At 38.8% G+C, this 15,224-nt stretch overlaps 1 protein-coding gene across 3 annotated transcripts in view; it reads right to left on the bottom strand.

The window, feature by feature from the left end:
• LOC125253180 (metabotropic glutamate receptor 7) overlaps positions 1-15,224 on the bottom strand; it is a 259,076-nt gene that overhangs the window by 109,127 nt on the left and 134,725 nt on the right. The gene's annotated exons all lie outside the window — the stretch shown is intronic.

Raw genomic sequence — 15,224 nt, 5'->3', positions numbered from 1 at the left:
AAAAGTACATTTTGTCAACTTTAGGAATACATTAGCACATAAATTAGCCTCATTGCTAATAGACACAGTCTTTGGTAAAAAATTGCTCCAGATTTATCACAGCAAATGACTTTTCGGAAATGTCACTGTGAGTCAAGATAATTCATTATGCATTAATGGAAAATGTATTCCACACACATATATATATATATATATAAAAAAAATAAATAAAAAAAAATTACCACCTTCTCAGGATCTGACCTAGTAAGCATACCCTTACATAAAAAATGTCTTAATACAGTGGCCAGACTTTAGGCTCACCTTAAACTGCAAGGAAAACTGTGACAGTTCTATTAAGACCTGCTATTCCCCGATCCACTGGTGGAAGTTCTCATGGGACATCAATGAAGTTCATGCAATATTCTTAGCGATTTCTCTCCAATTAGCTCTGCTGTCGTCCAGATCTGACACCCACCCTTATATGCCAGTCTGGGTTCCTCAGAGACACTCTTATAAGTCTCACAATAACGGCTTTCATTAAACATACTACAGCTGGCTTAGTCGGCTTTTCTGTCCCGCCAAGCGTGGCTAACTCAAATATGTGTATTTTGGAGACAGCTTTATCATAAATGGCCCTAGTCTGACGGGGAAGGAATGGGTGACTCTAATAGTGCCTGACAGAACAGGAAAACTAGCTTGGGAAAATAGCAGCTCATCCAAAAGTTCCATTAGATCTTTTCAGTGAGCTTGAAAAATGCCATCTGGGATTTGATTTCCTCCACAATGATTGGATCTCATTATTTAGATGATATTTACTTTCAGGATGATTGATTGACGTCTTGAAGACATCCTTAGATAAAAAAGCCCCAACTTGTAGGACAATACTTTTCTCTTTCTGCTGCCTTTGACATTACATCTCAGAAAAGTCACTAGTGAAGCATTGAGAAGTCAACGGTAAAATTTTTCCACCTCCATGGTATAAAAAGAAACTAAACGACCACTCATTTGTGTTCCATCTCACCTAGACCTGGGGTTTCATTAAAAATGAGATTGTATGCATCCTAAACCATGTGTCAAGATGGATTTGCTAGTTAAAGAGGTTTTACACTTTCTTAACATCCCGGTGGCATCAAACGAAAGGTTATGGCAGTCATCTTATCAGGGTCAGCCTTGAGGCATTAAGATAAATAGACATCAATGACCCCTGCAGGCAGTGACAAAAACCCCATTCTGGCAGAGGTTCGGACACGCTGAAGGTCACAACAACCATTCGAAAATAATAAGCTGGTATTATGGTGACAGATATCTTGTTCAAAAATATTTCACAATTACACCTAGTTGCCATTGACAGAAAAGAATACTGAGCTCAGGAGCTTTTTAGAAAATTGCCTCAGTCTCTAGTTTATCCTTTTTTATTTTTTTATTTTTTTTGTCACAAATCTCTACTTTGGGCACAAAAGCAGCTGTTTAGTACTTTTAGCTAGGTAAAAATTCAGTAGCAAAAAATGGCAAAGAAAAAACAACTACCTAGTTTTAAAGGGTTAGTTCACACAAATTTTTTTTTTTTTTTTTTATTCGCTTTGGTACTCATTTCACAAGTAAGGTGAACATTTTCAAAACTCTTAGTGCAAAAATCCAAACTGATCATACTTGTAACACAGCTAGTAATTCTTTCAAAACATGATCTCATGCTTTCGTTCTAGTTGTACATATTTTCATTCTACATAATCACTGTTTCAAAACACAAGATCATTGTGTTCCCTTTCGAAAGGGAACTCGCTCTGCGTTGATTAACGCTTTGGGGGGGGAACGTCACATGACCCAGGTGTCTGAAAGCAACTATCCACTAACTCCAATCCCTATTGGCCGGCGACAGCCTATGACGTAATATGGTGTGACCCGGAAGTATAAAAGGAGCGCCTGGAGAAACAGAAGACATCGCATCATCTTTCGGTCCATGTTCTGTCTGATTGCGACTATACCAACTCCGGTAGGGTTTTTATATATATGCCTTACAAACATTCAAGAGAGTGTGTTTATCCCTGTCCCCGGGTTTGACACTTGATATACACATTTTCTGGGCATTATCTGTCTGGAGAGGAGTGCGCATAGACAGTGCTTGAGGGCGCTGTCTGTGTGTTTGTCTGTTGTTTACTTTGAGCGTCTCCCTATCGGGACGCTCCGTTCTCGATTGACACTCTTCCCGAGGGAAGAGCTGTCTGCATCTGTGCCTGATGATTCTGGCCCCGTTTGTGCTGAGGCATAACGGTGGCTGCAATCAAAGGGCTCGCAGGTGTGCTCGTTGGGAAGTTTGAGAAAGTTGTCTCTCTCTCGGCTTCACTGGATGATGATGACGTTCGTGTTTGACGTCATCGCGTCCAGCAGCGAGCGCTCCTCTGGCTGTTGTGTGTGTGCGGAGCTGCTGTGTGTTTGGGATGCGCTTTTTGGTGGGCTGCAGCTGCCTTGAGAGCGTGTTAAGAAAGGGGCCGCTTGCTTGTGAGCTTCACTTTCTTTCTCTTATCCATGAGATTTGGAGGTGAAGCCCAGGCTTCACTAGGCTTGTGGCCCTGTAAGGAGGCCCGTAGCTTAGCGGCCAGGCTAGAGCTAGGTTAGGTGTGTTATTTACTTATAACCCTATGTTTACTATCCTTTGTCAGGTTGTATAGTTCCTAGTTCTGGCCTCCTCTCGAGGGAGTTGTTAGGCTATATGCCCATTATCCCCTTGTTTTGTAGGTGCAATTGTTGAGTTTAACAGCTAGGTTGTAGACTGTTTTTAGACTCCCTGATGCTGTTATCTCAGGTGGTAGGCCCTTATCTTTGCGTAGATAAGTCATGCTGTGTGTGCTAGGCCCCACTTTCTAGAACTTTTATGCTATGGAAAATGTGTTTTTTCCTCTGAGCCACTTGTTTTCTTTAATCAAGTTTGAGTTGACGTTGCTAGTGTTTATCATCCGTCCTCTATGGCTCAGTACAGTTTTGAGAATCTGTATGGAGAAAATTATTTTCCTCTTTGGAAATAGCATATACATCAAAACATTGAGTTTGCTTTGAAGTTCTAGACGTTTGCCCTACATCATATGTGAGCTTACTTATGCTGCCACAGGTTAGCAGCTGACTTGTTGGCAGGATGCCTGGGAATCCGAGAACCCATACCACCATTGGCCACGCCCCACCTCTGTTGAGTAGGCCTTAAGCAGGCCTCTCGTGGAGTTTGGTGGCATAATGTGCATTCCTTCTCTAAGTAGTGCATGAAAGGTTTTCCACTGAATGCATGGCTTGATGGTGATATGGTCTTGGACTGGCTGATGCCACGTGTTTACTACAGTAGGCCCTAATAAGGCCTCCTTTTAGCTTACATGTTGGCACAGTATGTGTTATATGGACAAACGGGCTGAATGCCACTTGTTGCTGAGATTGTAGGCCCTATAAGCCTCCTTTTTAGCTGACATACTGGCAGGATGCTTGTGAATCCAATACCAACATCGGCCAACACTGCCACGAGCTGATGCCACGTGTCTGAGGTTATAGGCCCTTCCAGGCCTTCCTTAATACGTGTTGGCATGCGTTGTACACCTCATGCTTTAAAGAGTAAAATGGTGCTTTTACTGAGTACACTGCTCGTTGGATTGTGTCAGATAAGGTGAACCACCTCAAAAGGGCCATGCCCCACCCCGACGGATAGGCCCAAATCAGGCCTGTTCACGTTGGGTGGCAGCGTTCTATGTATTTCATCTGAGGAAGTTTTTAATACATGGCTTTTTGGTGGTCTGGTTTTGGCAGCCACTTGCTGATGCCATATGTTTACTAGGTAGGCCTACTTCGGCCTCCGGTGCAACATGTGGAGTTCAGTCATGTACTCCTCTCGCTATGAGAGTAACAAGGTGCTTTTACTGAGTATTCTGAGTGGCTAGCCTCTCAGGTGGAGTATGGTAGTGAAACCTTACTGAGGTTCGGTTTAACCTACATTTGCCTCTTGAGTCTTATTTCTACTCTAGTTGAGCTAAGAGCCACCTAGAGCCTAGGGTGGATCTTTTGTGCTCCTAGAAATGGCCAGGAGACTTACGCCGTGTGTCCTAGAGGTTGCTAGGTCTACGGGCTGACTTTTTGAACACACTGGAGTATGTTTGGGTGTATCGCTCTTTGAGAATTATCTGTATACACTTTTTTTATACAAGTGATAAATCCAACCTCCTCTGTCAGGTTGTTTATCGTCCTTAGGGCCTGAACACTGCCACGAGCTGATGCCACATGTCTGTTAAGGTTATAGGCCCTTCCAGGCCTTCCTTAATACGTGTTGGCGTAAGTTGTACTCCTCTTGCTTAAAGAGTAAAAGGTGCTTTTACTGAGTACACTTCTCGTTGGATTGTGTTAGGTGGATTGTTGTGAGGGCACTTTCAGCTTCTTTTGCTGCAATTGAAGTTTTCTGTCTACCCCATCAAGACAGATGTTCAGGGTGGCCCTTAAAATCAGGCCACTTTCTGTATAGACTTCTGTTTTTACATAACTAATATCATGTTGTAGGCCCCTTCTTGGCCTCCATGAATATGTGCCCATTGCATGGTCTACCTATTAGGTGAGCTTCGTACTTCCCTTTCAAGGTTGTGTTTGTAATAGTGCTTAGCTCCCTAAGCTGATCATGGTGGTAGGCCTAAGCAGGCCTCCTCCTAAGATTCAGCCTTAGGCTGGTTTGTGCTCCCCTGGTCAGGGTTTTTAATAGCGCACAGCCTCCTCAGCACGTTAATTAAGCACTGAGTAGATCCTAGGATGAGTGGATTGTACTCCCCTCAATATGAGGGTTTATAGCACTCAGCTGAGTTCCGCTCTCCAGGATGCCCGTCTCTACGCGTGGGTCTGAGTTGCTCCTGCCTTTCTGGAGTCACTCTTACCTGCTCTCTTCTGTGAAGAATGCATTATGGAGATTCTGTACTCAGACAGGGCTGGCCAAGACTTAGTTTGTCCTATGACAGACCAGGTCGGCGGCCCTGGTGGCATTGGAGTGACTTCATTCCCCTCTAGTGACTGGCCGGGGTTCCTTTCGGTTCTCTGGCCCTTAAAGGGACATTCCCTTAAAGGGACCACTTTCTCTTCTGAAAAGTTGGTTCCAGATGCCTGTAGCGGCCTGGGTAGGCTTTCCCTTTCTGGAAGGCCTTTTAAGGGCTCAGCTTGGGCTGTTGGCCATAGGGAATGCTGTCACTGACAGTCTGGTGTGACCCGAGGGTGAGTTGCTAAGCGTTTCCTTCGAAACTGCTCGACGTTTGTCAGCCATATTTTTTGGCATGCACTCTCCTCAAGCATGGCGGCGTGGATATATCGTTTCCCAAAGCGTTAATCAACGCAGAGCGAGTTCCCTTTCAAAAGGGAACGTCTCAGGTTATGTATGTAACCATAGTTCCCTGAGAACCAGGGAACGAGACTCTGTGTTTCCTTGCCATGCTTCAGGCTGCCTGCCTGCAGAACAGTCCCTCAAGACGATAGATGTCTTCTGTTTCTCCAGGCCCTCCTTTTATACTTCCGGGTCGCGCCATATTACGTCATAGGCTGTCGCCGGCCAATAGGGATTGGAGTTATTGGATAGTTGCTTTCAGACACCTGGGTCACGTGACGTAATTTGGTTTAATCACCGAAACACAACAGTATGTTCTTCTTTCAGTTTAGTACTTTTAACAATCAGTTCATTCAATAGCAAACAATGCAAGATACATGTTTCAAATTACCCTTGTTGTTGAAATAATTACACAGGCTACAGATCCCACATTAGAAAATACACTTACATTACCTAAATGACATAATTGATATAAACTCCATAATGCTTGTAATATAATCTATTCAGTGTGTTATCAAAAGGTGTGATGAAGTATGACATGGTCATGAGGTTTTGTGTAGAACAGAGTGTGCTGCATATACAGTAAATGTTCTCACTGTACCATATGACTGAATCTATACAGTAGTTGACCTTTATAAGGGTGAGTTATAGTAATGTGGCAGTCTTTACCATGGTAATGCCTCTGTTTACAGTATCACATGGCATACTATAATGTAAAATGATGCCATTTGTCTGTCTCCCTTCTTCTGATGCATCTCTGATCAATCTGATGTTATACAGTCATTGACTGTTTCTTTTCCCTTGTACTCTGTCCTGCTCTGTGTTCACAAATTTCAAATCCCTCTGTATCTGTATCTGTATCTGTATCTGTATCTGTATCTCTCTCTCTCTCTCTCTCTCTCTCTCACACACACAAACACAAACACACACACACACACACACACACACACACACGCACTTTCAAAATTGTGGTCATCATCTAAGATAAATTGCTTATAATGAAAAAAGAAGGCATTACATTTGGTTATTGCAAACAAGTTCTATAGAAACTATGTGTATAGAATAAATATCTATAGAAATCTGTAGGTGTACCAAATGATTCATTGATTAACAATTAAGTTCAGTTAGATTAAATAACAGACAAATGTATTAAACTGAATGAAAAGAGATGAAAATGAAAAGTTCGATAGCAATAGCATTGTGAAAGGCCGTTACTGTGAATGAAACATTTATATAGATGAAACACTTATTTCGTGTAGTGATTTTGTTTATTGTACTAACACAATTGAAAATATGCTGAAATGTTTGAAAAAAAGTGCACATTTGATGATCTGTTGTGATATTAGTACTAATAGCTTTGAAAATGTACCAGTTGCTTTTGAAAATTGCACCAAAGCAATTAAAAAAAAATAAAAAATAAACTGTAATTGCTCACCCTCATGTCGTTCCACACCTGTAAGACCATCATTCATCTTCGGAACACAAATTAAGATATTTTTGATAAAGGTTTATGACTCGTCCATAGACAGCAATATAATCACCACTTTCAAGCTCCAGAAAGGTACTAAAGACATCATTAAAACAGTCGATGTGAATGCAGTTGTTTAACCTTAATTTTATGAAGCGACGAGAATAATTTTTGTGCAAAAAAAAAATTAAAATAACGACTTTATTCAACAATCTCTTCTTTTCTGTGACATTCTCCAACGTTCTTTAAGCCAAATTGCATTTAAACATACTTGACTCCACAAAAACTGTTCACTCATGTGTACACTGTAATAATAATAATAATAATAATAATAAAAATTGTGAAGTAAGAAAAAAAAAACGTTTACAGTAAAAAGCAGCATGTTAGGTTACTGTATATAGTATTTAAAAACAGTCTTTTACCGTTATTAATAGTCTTTTACCGTATTAAAGTCTTTTACCGTTAAAATTACATAATTTTTTTTAGAGAGTATCCCAGTTCGGAAAACAGCTTTCACAGACGGCTTTGTTTTCACCAAACAAAGTTGGATCTTTAGCTCTAGTAGCTAGAGCTCTAGTTTAAAAGCACCCCAATAACTATTGAATGTCCTGAACTCTTTTTGATTCTCATCTTAGTGTCTAAACTCTACACTGTAAAAAATTACCGTGATTTTAACAGTAAAAGACTGTAAAAATGCTGCGGTGAAAAACTGTTAATTGGTTTACAGAAAGTTTCCATACTATATACGGTGAATAACTGTAATAGATCTAACGGTACATTTAATGTAATTTTACGGTAAAATACCGTTAAATTCACAGTTTTTGAAAGTGAAAAATAACAATTCATTGTAAAATTTACAGTGAAAAACCGTAAATTGACATTCCCACAATTCCCTGCGTGACACTTCACATTTTATATATTTTCGTTGAAATAACTGTTTCTTCTTAGTTTTTCTCATTTTTTTCTAATCAGTTATGTACATTAGGGTTTTATGTTACATCTAATGTTGTTAAATTAATGTTTATTGCATTTTTAAAATTTCATGCATGTTACCATGATGGTGTTTAGTGTGTATGTGAATGACACTGTGTGCTCCTTCTATATATTAGTATTGTCCTTCTCAGCTTGTGGAAAAGCTGCTTGTGATGAACTTTGATTCATCATGTGACTCTTATCACCACTGTGTTTGGTGACTGTCAGTGTATTATAAAAGTACAAAACAGATATTAGTACTTCATTAGGTTGGTAAATTAACATTATATCAGTTAATGAAATACGTTATTTTACCGTAAATTTTACTGGGATTTTTTTTACAGTGTACTGAAATCCAATGTTAAATATACATATTTAAAATGTAAAATTCACATGTAACTCCGTAAGTATGTTTACGGTTTGATGTCATTTTTACAGTATTATTCTGGTAACCACAGCTGCCGGTATTTTTCCGTAGAAACAACGGGATTTTTTTTACAGTGTAGTGTGGAAAATAAAACTTGCCAGATGTGTAAGATAATTGGAGTGCTGGTTTCCAACTTGTGTGGGCTTCTTTTAATCTATATCAGCCATATGCTATTTGAACTGCAAATTAATTATTCTTTTTATCCCTGATGAAAACAGGACAGGTGTAAAACAGTCTTGATGAATAAAATAGACTTAATGTACACAAGAACCTAAAAGATTTAAGCTAACACGAACATGTACGTCATGTTTCATGTCATTTCATAATTCTATTGCGTTTAACATTAATAATTAGCTTTGATTCAAATTCTACATCTAAAGACAGTTTTGAAGCAACCACGTAGCGTATGCTTATACAGCCGAACGCACAGCCATTCAAACTATACTCAATTTGATAGTACACGCAAACACAGGCAGCTCATAAATGCGGGACCTGTTGTTGTGTTTCCATAGTTTCTCGATTTTCCATCTCTTCCAACTTTGAAACAACGTCCCGGGCCAGTGTTGCCACCTTGTGGACAAACTAATTAGGCATATCTGAGAGCTTAGCATACACAGTGTATGCGGTTTGAATCTGGCTGCGATTTAAGAAAGAAATTTACGAAAAATGTATACTTTGAGCTTTATGCTTTTCACGCCATGAGTGTCACATTTGCTATACAGCTTGTGAAGATGAAAGTAGTTTTAATCTATTTTAAAACACATCTCAGGACCATTCCCTTGCATTCTAGTGGTTTCCGAATTCAAGTTATTCTTTGAGTCTGTGTCTGCACACTGCAAAGAAAACGGCTACTTTTAGTTCTCCGTGTAAGAGATAATTGAGAGATGTGGACTCACTGCAGTGCCAGCCTGAGGGAACTCTACCCAAAATCCTTTAGTCTAAAACAAACCGATGCAGACATTCATGAATGCAAACAGAGTGCCTCACCATCCCCACTCCTCGCAAAAGATTTCGTTTGATCTCCAAAATACCTATTAGGCATTCCACAGCTAATTAGGTAGCTTGATTGTGCTTAAGTAGGGAATAAAAGTTTTAAAAGGTAACACGTCCCTCCCTATTATTATAAAAGAGACTGCTGGTGCCACTAGATTAAATTGATTCAGAACGTCATTCCAGAACCTTCAAAATGCCAGTGGTTACAGGTGTGTATGATAAATCCTCAATCAGCTAAAGTTTCAGTATGCTGATCAGTTTAGTTCAATCGAGAGCTGCTTTGATCTTGACATGTCAGAACAATAAAGCCTCATAGAGTGGATAGATGGATGGATATATGGGTGTGAGGAGGTAGGTGCATTTTTTTGCCTCTGATTCGCAGGGAAATGGCTGTCACTCTCATTATTATCAAGCTATAATTCTGCAAAAATGGAAGCGATCCTGGAGCATGTGCTACATAGATAAACACAGCATGCAATTATGGTGAATAGATGTCTGTGGGCTGATTGGCGCCTGCTGAAAGAGGTCAAAAAATGGAAAGGAACGAATCAGGTTGTCCCCGTTTCCTCAGAACAGAACATCCTACATTAGAACTGTTTGTTTGTTACTGATATATAACACTCTAAGAACAAAACTTATGACAATCAGTTGATCTGACTGGATGACAAATGTTTTTCAAGTCAACGGTGCTCTATGGTAAATATGAGTAAAAAACAAAAACAAAAAAAAAACAGCTGTATTTTTTTAACAAATGTTAGTTAATGCATTAACTAACAAACATAATGTGACCTTAACCTTAACAAACATCATGTGACCTAAAGCATTTTTTTTTTACAAAGTATATTTAAAAAAATATTAATAATAATTTGCATTTAGCCAACATGTATATTAAAGGATTAGTTCACTTTACTCCAAGCTTTACTCACCCTTAAGCCATCTTAGGTGTATATGACTTTCTGATTTCTGATGAACACAATCAGAGAAATATTAATAAATATCCTGACATATCTGAGCTTTATGATGGATGGATATGGATGAGCGGGACTAACGAGTAAGTGCCTCCATCCATATCCATCCATCATAAACGTACTCCACGTTTTGGGGGGGTCAATAAAGTTCTTCTGAAGCAAAGCAATGCACTTGTGTAAGAAAAAAAATCCATATTTAACAAGTTATTAAGTAAAATATCTAGCTTCCGCCAGAACGCCTTCCATATTCAACTTACGAAGAAAGTGTAAAACTCTCGCAGTTCAAAACACTTACACTACGTCCTACGCCTTCCCTATTCAACTTACTGAAAAAGCTTAACTGATGCAACACCGGTTCCCCTTTTTTAGTAAGTTGAATATGGAAGGCTAGATATTTTACTTTATAACTTGCTAAATATGGATATTTTTCTTACACAAAAGGCCTTTATTAACCCCCCAGAGCCATGTGGAATACACGATTTTGATGGATGGATGTGGATGGAGGCACTTTCTTCAGCTTTATACTCGTTGGTCCCGCTCACTGCAATTATAAAGCTCGGATGCGTCAGGATATGTATTAATACTGTATATCTCCGACTGTGTTCATCAATAAGAAGAAAGTCATATACACCTAGGATAGCTTGAGGGTGAGCAAAGCTTTGGGTAATCTTCATCTGAAAGTGAACTAATCCTTTAAGACAGGAAATGTAGTTTGAGACCATTTGAAATAATCAAAAAACAAAATGCCATTTGGGTTAAAATGAATGATACACATTATTCCCCCAAAATTTTGTCTTCATAAACTTTCATTAAAAATGTTTCTCCCATCAGGAAATACTGACTCATAGAGAATGATTAGTTTTTCCTGTAGCTCAGTGGTTAGAGCATGGCACTAGCAATGCCAAGGTCATGGGTTCGATCCCAGGGATTGCACATACTCAGATACAAATGTATAGTATAATGCAATGTAAGTCGCCTTGGATAAAAGCGTCTGCCAAATGCATAAATGTAAATGTAAATGAACGATAAAACAGATTTATTAATAAGAAGAAGTGCACAAGGTGAGAAATTGAAGTAAACAACAACTGAGCAGATGTCCAAGGCAGGTATGTAACACCACACACACGAACACCAGTGTGTAGCTTTAATCAATGACTTGAGGATAATTCTCTTTGCCTCACAGGCATTTGGAGACACAAACTTGGAGAACAAACAGAAGACTGGAGAAGGAATCCAGAGGAAGCGGTAATAAGGAGAATAACACAGAAGTAAATAGTACAGGTAAATATCATCCAATGTTTTGGTGGGTCCTAGTCATAGACCAGACGATTACTGTGTGTGTGGTGCAGGCTTTTGTAGAGAGGGGCTGATGAGGGTGATTGATGGCAGGTGTGGGTGATGGTGGAGTGTGTGCAGGTGGGAAGCAGGAATGATTCTGGGAAGTGTAGTGCTGAAGTGACAGGTGATCGTGACAGGTCCGAAGTGTAATGCTCAGTTTTTACAATCCGTGAAACAAAAATCAAAATAAAACCAAATGCTGGCCTATACAGTACCTTGTTTTAATGTCAAAACGCACCACGTTATGGACGTAAAAGAGGTTTTCACATTTGTTTCCTTGAATACAAGTTAGTGTCCCTCAATAAGAAATACCTTTACAAGAATGGCAAATGTAATGCAGAAATGCTAATGTAAAGGTTAATTACAACTGTTCAGTGAAAGAAAATCTTTATTTTCAGATATTTCACATAGAGAAAGTAAAATATTTTGTGAATTATGCTTCATGTTGACTTCGAAGCAGTTCACACACAGACCTGTACAATGTTTCACAAAGAGAATTTAGTACAAGGCTGCAAAAACACAAGTGCGCCATTGTGAACATTTATATTGAAAACTCTGATAATAACAGCAATTCCACATACAGTGTTCAGCAATTTTCCATTTATGTTTTCTTTTGTGTGGGGACTGAGAAGCTGTCATTTTCATGAAGTGCTGTTGTCTAAATTCAAACACTCCTTTGCCCAGAGGACTCTGAACTCTGCCTCTTCACTCGAAAAAGTGCTTTAAATGCATTCCAATGTCACTCCGAAAAAGGAGGAATGAGAAAAGAATGAGGAAGCATGTTTTTCTTAAAGAGTATTTTAGTATCTTGTTTTGCGGTACAATTATTTAAAGACTTTAAGACATTTACACAAGAAACTGCAGATATTAATATATTAAGACTATTAATATTCTCTCATAGACTCATAGAATGTCTTGAATTAAGTTTATTTTTCTTACCCTATAAAATAGAGTATATATATATATATATATATATATATATATATATATATATATATATATATATATATATATATATATATATATATATATAGAGAGAGAGAGAGAGAGAGAGAGAGAGAGAGTATATGTATATATATCTTCCAGGTTCATATTTAATTTTTCTTCACTGTAAAAGATTTTTTTTATGTAAAGAAATGCTTATGAAAAATATATTTAAAATAACATAAGTTCACATCAAGACTAGATCATTTAAAGATTTTTATTATTTTTATGGAACAGGTCTCCTGATGGAGGCCACCATGTTGAGATCACATGACCCACCAAATACTTTAATTTATGTCTAAATTATCTGACACTTTAGCTGCTTCTCATTTCGGAGGCTGCGACCTCTGGAGGTTGCATTTGAAGGCTGCATACATCATCAATGATGTTATATTTAAGAATATTAACTGTAATAAAATTGCTGTTATTCCTTGTGAGGTGTAAAATACTATAATTTCTCTCTTTCTTTACAATTAACAGTTACTTTTCCTAAATGAGACCGCCTCGATGACGTATACACCCTTCAAATGGGATCTCCAGAGGACGCAGCCTTCGAAATGAGACGCAGCTGTAGTTTGTGAAAAAAGGTCGCTGGCTAAATTTTAAGTAATGCTTCATCCACACCACTAGGTTTCAGTATTTATTAGTCCGTCTTTACAAGAAAACACATTGTAAATAAAACACACAAAGTTAATAAACTAAATAAAAATATATTTTCTAAAAACAATAGGTTGCTTTTCAAGCAAGTAAAGATGTCTAGATGTTTTTAGGAGAAAATAAGACAAAAAAAAAAAAAGATTAATAAAATGTGTGTGGTGCCTGATTGCATTTTGGCACTAGACACCAAAAACTGACGGATAAGATTATTACTACTGCTAACTATCTCATTACGTCTTATTAATATTGGAGGTGGAGAACGTGCCATGCATGTAATGACCTGTGTGCAGAAACCCAAAAATGGATTACAAATTCACAGTGACTTTCCAATCTAGCCCTCTTTCATTGTGTCTTCTCCTGTACAATCGTGATCCTGGACTACAGCCAACTCCTCTCTAGCCTCTCCCATGTCATCCATCAGACCTGACTCTCCTTTGCCCTCCAGCACACACTGTTGTTCCAGGGACGGCACCATGTGCTTTCTCTCTCATCACATACTCGGGCCCTTGATGTCTGTAAATTGGCCCTCACACCGACGGCGTCTCCGGGCGATATAGAGCGTCGTTGCCAGCTGTCGCTGACAGAAACTGCCGCCACCTCCAGTTCTTGAATATCTCACCTCGTTGTTAAGAGACTCCAAGAGCAGACAGGACACTCGATAAACGAGATTTCTCAATGGCTATGTCTCACTGAGGCCACAAACTGGTGGATCTAAAATTTTGGATGACATATACCTCATATCTCTGTGAGTTACCAGAGCCACACATGGAAAAAACGCATCACATCGCACTAAATAACGTAACAGACAACTATTTGTCTAGTGTGTCTGAGTTCACACTGAACGCAACCATATTTAGCTCTTGAATATAGGACTGACAACTGTAATCTATATGCGAGAAATTGTGACCATTTTGATGAGCCACCCTATAGTAATTTGGTGTTTGAATTGGCCATAAAAGAGTTTATTCTCAGACAGCCAGGCTTTTGAATAATCACCCATATTTTCCATTTTGCAACTTACTGGCCACATACTGGCCACTTAGCCAAGAAAGGTCTGTTGGAACAACATGAAAAGTAACCATTCAGAATTTGTCGAGTTTTTACATGCCATTTAGTGGGCACAAATATACCAAACAGTTGATACCACAATAAAAATCATGGAATACAAAATGCACAACAGTGACCAGAAAGGTTAATGATTTTCAGTCAGTTCTTGCCATCTTTGTGTGCAATGTGCATCAGACGGTTTGCAAACAGACTGTGGGCGATCTGTGGGTGTGCCGACGGTCCGTCTGTGGCTGGTGCTCTGCTACTACAAACTTGATATAAGGCGTAGGCGGCAGTCACATAGTTTCTACCTGATCCAAGTTGGTTAAATGTGGTGTCGATAGCAGATCACCTCGGCTAAAAAGTTGCTGTACACTGTGACAGTCTTGTACGTCATTAGTCAATTAACTGAGTTGTCGCAGATTTAATGCGTTCATTTATCAATACATTTCACTGGACAAGCATCATATATCTCATGGAAATTTGAAGGGACAGATTATACACTACAGAACAATTCTGGGTAACAATTTCTTTGTCATGCTTTTTATTTTGTTAGCATGTAGTCAATAGTATTGATTCTGACATTAATTACTCCAGAGTGTTTACCCCTTGTGCAGATATTGACTTAACCACAGGCTACAAGACAAAATACAGGCATATACAATTTCAAAACGATTTTACGACTTAGAAATAGTACTTCGGTAATTATGCATATCATTGCTTGAAATGTAATGTTCTGCTCAATTTTGGAATACTGCCTCCAAAACTACACCTAAAATATTAAAAAAAATAAGAGCAACAACCTTGTGTGCATGCTTCTGTTATCCTGTTATAAATATTCTCAAATTGGGGTTGACAATCTTCATGCACGTGTACTCCGTTGTGTAGCTGACTGGGAATTGGGAACCAGTCAGCCTGAACTAGCCATGATGAGCTGAGGGAAGCTTATGTAATTGAGAGCTCTGTTACAGAGGAGAATGTGCTTTGTATTCAGAAACGCAGCACTAATAAGCTGGAGTCAATGAGCCTGACAGAGTTCTTCAGGTTTAGCCAAAAAAGAAAAGAAAA

Source organism: Megalobrama amblycephala, linkage group LG2 (assembly GCF_018812025.1).
Source record: "Megalobrama amblycephala isolate DHTTF-2021 linkage group LG2, ASM1881202v1, whole genome shotgun sequence".
NCBI lineage: Eukaryota > Metazoa > Chordata > Actinopteri > Cypriniformes > Xenocyprididae > Megalobrama > Megalobrama amblycephala.
Note: the sequence above shows the minus strand (reverse complement) of the source record. Positions and strands in the feature narration are given on the sequence as shown.